The sequence below is a fragment of the Anguilla rostrata genome, chromosome 6 (genome assembly GCF_018555375.3).
Source record: "Anguilla rostrata isolate EN2019 chromosome 6, ASM1855537v3, whole genome shotgun sequence".
NCBI classification, from domain to species: Eukaryota; Metazoa; Chordata; class Actinopteri; order Anguilliformes; family Anguillidae; genus Anguilla; species Anguilla rostrata.
In genome coordinates, this window is record NC_057938.1 from 45632221 (window position 1) to 45638920 (window position 6700).

Genomic DNA, 6700 nt, shown 5'->3' on the forward strand with positions numbered 1-6700 from the left:
TGTTCTTAATGATCTAATTTGCTTAATCATATCTTGATCTGACATTCGTATAAACACCAGCTACAGCCACAGACTGCAAGTGTATCCTAGAGATTTTACTGAGCTGAAGTACAGGAGTGAACCAGAGTAGTTTTTGGAGCTCTCAGAAAAGTAAAACTAAGATAATCGGTGGGAACAAAAACCAGCACACTGACTGGCTCTCCAGGACCGGAGTTGTGCACCCCTGCTCTAGAACCAGGGACAAATTTAGAACCAAGAAAGTAGGTGAGGTCAACTGTGTAATCAACTGTGTTAATTGATTGATTAAATGCAGCTACAAGAAATCCAAGAAAAGCCAGTGGCTTTGGCAGTACTGCTAGATTTGTCTTTTGAACTTGATTGTCATTGAAGTCTACTGACGTTTGCTGGTGAGAAAAGCCTTAAATCATATAATTGCTTAAATCATGTCAACTAAACACTCAGCTGATTGGTTATGTGATAGTGGACAGAAATCTGTGTGTCTGCAGTGATTAGTTTGTTGTCAGGCACCAGTTTTGACTGTGCCATGTCATGGCTTTGGTTTGTTTGGTCCTGTTTGAAACACTTTTGATGATGTACATGGCTTAAATCGATGCCTGCATTACAATTATACTGTTTAAAAAAAATTATGTTCTGGTTTTTTATTTTTATTTTTATTTTTTTTCTTATTTTTAAATTTGTTGCAAAACTATAATGCAAGATGGCATAAATGCAGCTTGGGGTGCAGTTAAAATGTTCAACACCAGAGGGTTCTCTTGTAGCTGAAACATTCCGTTTTAACCAGTTTATGTTGTTCTAGGTCCCGTCAGTCACGTAAATTAGCACACTTGGTCGATAAATATGCACTTTTTCTATTAATGCAAAACATTGCATTGAAGGAAAATTTAACTTCACCCAGTGTTTTTCACAGGTGCGGAAAAAGCAATTCCGACAGAGGTAATAGGCTGTACCGGGACACTGCTTAAATTCTCCCAGTGATTTATTTACAAATGAAAAAACATTTCGACCTGCACGGTGTTCATCAGATTGAAAACATTGCATTATTATTTCGGAACACTGCGGCGGAGGAACACGGGTGGGGGGGGGGGTGGGGGGGGGTTGGGAAGGGTGTTTTTTTCAAGGCCCATTCCGTTCCAGTGTTGTCGGGTGCACGGCCGTAAATCTGTCCTTGTCACTGACAGCCCCTGCAGGCGTCCCCCCCCCCCCCCCCGATAACAGGGCCCCATTATCAGAGCCGCCGGGCGGAGGAAATCAGCGCCCTCAGCGCGAGTCCCTGTTTCCAGACGAGCGGCTATCTCGCGTGTACCACTCCAGCTGAGATTGCGCAGGAACGCGCTTCTCAAACAAGACACTTCCTATCTTCTCTCTTCGGGGTTTGAGCTGTTCGTGTTCAAAGCCTGGTGTGTCTGCAGCTCCGTACTGAATTCATGTATGAGCCCTTTGTAGTTGAAGAGAGGCATTTAACAAGTGCATTCAAGTTCCGTTACTTTAATGTGTACAAAACATTAAGTACTTAATAGACTGATGTTTTATTTTTGTTTTATGTGGGTATATAACAGACTGAGGCTTTATTTTTTGTGCGTTCATTTACTATAGTTTATATGCCTGTCGTGTTTCATTTTATTGTTGTCTCCACCCATTAGGAACTTCTTTCTCCTACTTTGTTCAGTTGTCATTGTATTATTTTTGTCCTAATTGTTTCATTGCTTGTTTGTTGTTAATATCATAAGATATGGCTTGTCCAGTACTTTGCCCTGTCACTGCCGTGAGACATGCTTTGACCAGTAATTTATGCTAACACTGCCGTAGGCTTGTTTGAAGCCTCTTGAATATCCCTCCTCATCTGAGTGGTGAAGACAATCGCTCCACTCTAGCTCTCGTCCCATTCAGGTCATGTGACCCCAGGTCACTGCATGTCACATTGATGAAGCTGCAAATGGAGTGGAAAGAACAGCTGAATAAGAGCTGTCCTGTGAGATAGCATTTCACAGCACTGTACAGCTACAGCTGTTCCCTGCAGCGTTAACACTGCCTGTGGTATCTGTGCCTGTGGAAAGATGATTTACCGGTCAGAAGGGGAAGAATGGAGGCATTTATGAGTAATTTCCCAGTAAACACATTTCTGTACGCTTTCATTACAGTAAGTCTTAAAAAGCCATGTCCGGTTAAACTGGAGTCTTGGGAATGTGGTTTGGTGAAATGAGGTACAAGGAACGTGATTTATTTTGGCGCTCACGATGCTCGTGTAGGACATCTGTGCATCCGTAAATTCAAAGTCGCCACAATGAACCTTGTCTTTTCAAATTTATACCATGTCCCAGCCGCAGAGCTAATTTGTTAGCTTCGCTGCTTTTTCAGGGGGCAAAGGAAATGGCACCGACCGATGGGGATTCTGCTGCGCGTCAAGACGTGTCAGTTCATCCAGCCCATGCGATAACACAGATGCCACTTTGTCTGGACGCACTGCTTTTCAGCATGGGCCCGTTCCCTGAGACAAGGTTTGGAATGACTCATTCTCCCATGGAGCCAGGCTTCTTCTCAGGGTCTGTGTAAGTCCATTCTCACACACCCCCTCTCCCCCTTCCCCACTCCCCCACACCCCCCCCCCCCCCCCCGGCGGCCGCCCACCCCTGTCTTCCACATCTGTTTTTAATCACTGAAAACCGATCCTGTTCGTTCCTGTTTCCCCAAGCAGAGGGATGCAGCACCATACACTGTAAAAGCCACAGTAAATAGCATTCCTTTCCCTTTATTAATAACAGCTCCCTCAAGGAAATACTGTGACACTTTGATGGCGCATGTAGAGATAACTAGGCTAAGCATGAGAGGAAAAGAATATGGCTATGGTGTTCATATAAGGTCTTTACAACTTGGCCTATGTGCAAACAGCCCTGCAGTTTCCTTCCCCAGGTATTAAATCAAGGATGCTAAATTCGATTTATAATATTTCAAGGCCTGAATTTCAACATACGATGCTAACACAGCAGAATATTTACTTTTAACAGAATATGTGTATACATTTGATGAGGATTAATTACATCGCATATGTATATATATGGGTGTAGAACCTAAACACATGTGCAGGTTTCCTTTGGAGTAATCATGCAGCCATTAGGTCATGCTACTGTACTTTCCCTGTGCTTAAATCTCCAGCATCCACCAGGCTGTTACTGTTACCAAGCTAGCGATCGAATAGTTGCAGGGTTGAGAAGGAGCTCACAGATTGAATATGTTCTATACCGTAAGATATATTATTATGGGATGATAGCTAATAGACAACAGCCAACCCAGGGTTCTGACAAACTCCCAAAGAAAAAAAATAAAGAAATTTCATGCTCTAGAAAACCTGCCACTATTCTGGTTTGGGAGGAGAGCAGAGGAAGGAAAATGAAGTCATATCTTTGATGTTTATTCTCTCAGTAATCACAGTGCCTGCAGTTCACACTAAGAGCAGTTCATGAGTGTATCATCTTTGTTTTATCGTATAATTTGTGGAGGGGTTTGGACAACCTGGCCCAAGAGTGCTGTAGATTTTTCTTCCATCTGAGCTCTTAATTATGTAGTCTGGTGAGTTATTACTTTATTTTAATGACAGCAACTGTGTGACTAGGTGTTGGAAGGCAAGCCCAAAATACAACTACTATTGCCAAACTGCCAAAAAAAAAAATTAAATATGCACAAAAATGAGTATTTAGCACCTCTTCAGAAAGAGTGAGTGTTGGACAGGCATTTGCTGGGTGAAATGGATACCCACAACTAAAGAGCTAATGGGGGCCACTAAAACAGAAGGCGGCCATATTGTGAGTAAGCTCTCCTGAGAATCTCGGGAGATCAGAGGGTCTGAGGGGAGCCCTTAGACGTCTACGCTTACCGCACACAGCTGTGCTTCTGAGCGGGAGGGATCGTCTTTCCCCTCCCCTGAGCCCCACCGAAAAAGTCCACTCGTAACAAACTGATATTAATTTTAATTAGAAGTGTCCACGGTCGCTAGCCAAAGAATGCTCTTGCCAGAAAGAATAACGATCGCAGGGCTTTCCGGGGGCCCAGTGTATGAGGAAGTGTCCCCCCCCCACGGGGCACTGCAACATCTGCTTTCTGGGGAATGCAACGGTGACATCCAGATGAGGAGAAAAGGACACAAACTTCACCAGGGTTCAGTTTTACGTGTCTAATGTTCTAAGTGCTTTATGAACCATTTCATAGGCATATCTATAGCATATATGTCATGTACATATACATGTGGATATACGGTGAGCTCCATTATCTGGGGGAAAAATCTTTTTTTTTTCTCAGTTTGGCTTGGGAGAGGCTATGCGTAAAAAGTATGGTAATTTTTACATGCTGAAACCAAAATGTAAAAATAGCTGAGAATCTGCAGTTTAATCACATGCAAATTGTTTGATTGCAGAGCCGAATCAAGAAAAAAAATGTATGCATGTGAGTGTGTGTGTCAGAGAGAGAGAGAGAGAGAGAGGTGTTTATATTTAGTTATATTTAACTTTCTGTGCAAAATTGTTCCAGTCTGTCAAGCACTGTACTTTGCCTTATTGTCTTAGCAGACAGCCTTGTTCACAGCATCTTATATAACAACTTTTTTCTTACATGTTACCCATTTATACAGCTGGATGTGCACTAATGCTGCTAGGTTAAGTAACCAGCTCAAGGGTACAACAACAGTGTCCCCCCAGGGTTCTGAACCACATAACCCCGTAACTGCAGCTCCTTATCCGTAGCACTACACTGTCACAGTGTATGAGGGAAAAGAAGACTTTGTATTTAATGTATTTAACCTTTCTGAAAAAGAACGTCTTGTTTCCATACATATAGCCAGATTTATATACAATGTGGTATAGTTTACAGTGAGCAGTGAGTTTACGTCCTGTTCCTTCTGAACCACAGAAATTCTCCAGCAGATTTTTGTGGAATGATGTTGTTCTGCACTTCTTCCAGGACCGTCCAGCAATTATGTAAGATGGGACTGTATTTTTGTACTTTTTTGCTCTTTTCAAAAAACCGCAGCTTCAAGGACACAGAACCTTTCAGTTTCCTTATGCCTTGAATTCTGAATTTCTACATATAATTCAAGATAAGGATTTACTCTTCAGTATGTAGAAAGTGGACTGCAATGGAAAGAAAGACAGTCCTTGCAAAGACTGCTATGGCCGGTCTGTCAGAATTGGATACAAGAAAATTAAACAGAAAACAGAAGGAATAGTTCAACGATTAATGGCATGGGAGCTAGCATCATTTCTGCTTGTCTCCAGTTCTTCCTCTTTGTGTTTTTTCAGGTGGTAAGGATCATGATGGTCAATAACTCTGACCTATAAAGGAAGCCAGCATTGGGATCAGCCAGAAAAGCATTAGAATCACCCCCACATATTTATAAGGGACAATTCCACATAAACAAGGACAAAATTTAGGAAAAATCGGCTAACATCAAAGAACTTGCAACTTCAAGTTCCTGAATAGTGGTTTGGCCCAAACCATCAAAGCATGCTTATTGCATGAGATCAGATTAATGCTCACACTGTCTCTGCAGAAGAGGGCCTTGCAGATTGTTTTTGATTCAAATTCCGACACTTGTTTGGTAAAATGATTAATGTCCAGTGTGGCAAACTTCTGATCATTAGCTGTAACGCTGCGCTGAGATCGGACATTGCATTTCGTGTCATAAGATAGGAAGCCATATTTGTGTGTTCTGGATACCAAGGTTAAGCTATATAGCGATGTACGCTGTTATGCTTGTTCAAAAACTATTCACACAGGTGTACGGCTTTGAGTGTTTGTCAGCATGAAAATGGCTGAGAATAGTTTTTAACTGTTTACAGCGTGTTTACAAAATTTAGTTTTCTTCTATGCTATTTTAAGTAGAATGTAAAGGTGATTGCCAGGATTACAAAATATACCGTTTATTTATAGTTAAAAAGTAACCTTTTGTTTTGTTTTTTCTTTTTCCGTTCGGCTTCATTTCAGTGTTTTTGTTATGACTGCACGGACGTGTTATTCTAACGCACTTCTAACAGTGCATTCCTCTTGTTTACTCTGGTGTGGGAGAGCGAGGCGATTTCTCCGACGCGCCTGAAAGGAGTCCGATGACCTGTTTATTGGTCATCTGAGACAACCGCGCGGTATCCATAGCAAAGGCCGTATAACCGCCCCGCATTTGGAGCCGCTAACAACGTGTCCTTTGTGGGCACGGGTGAAAGCCCCTCATTACAATGTAATGGCAGGCTAAATTAACTGCATCTGTTTAGTCATGGCTTTGTGTACTAAACACGCGGGTGCACGCGCACACGCACACACACACACACACACACAAGCAGGTACTGTACGTGTTGAATGGCGGCTTTTAGTTGTCTCCCCGCTGAATGGATGGTAAGGCCTCTGACATGGTTTTAATGAATTTTACACCTTCTTTTAGAGTTTTGGGGTTATGACCTCAGAAGACAAACAGAGGCAGTGTGTGTAGGGGGAGTGCACAGGGGGCTCTGGCTGCCTTTTCTGGGTGAGTGGATCAGGGGGACGAGTCTAAGGGCGCAAGGTGAAAGAGTGATGTTCATGGGCAGAAGAAGCTTCCTGACACGGCCCCCAAAAAACCTGCATATCTCAGCCGAGGGATAAGGTGTTATGGTGGACAACACAGGCTGACTGCCACACCACTACTGCCTAACAAATCTTTCTC

At 42.7% G+C, this 6700-nt stretch overlaps 1 long non-coding RNA gene across 1 annotated transcript; it reads left to right on the forward strand.

The window, feature by feature from the left end:
- Positions 1-367: 367 nt before the first annotated feature.
- Positions 368-5226, forward strand: LOC135257996 (uncharacterized). Its single transcript, XR_010330847.1, has 3 exons — positions 368-407; positions 2377-2567; positions 4918-5226. It is a non-coding gene; the product is annotated as an uncharacterized LOC135257996 (long non-coding RNA).
- Positions 5227-6700: the final 1474 nt, after the last annotated feature.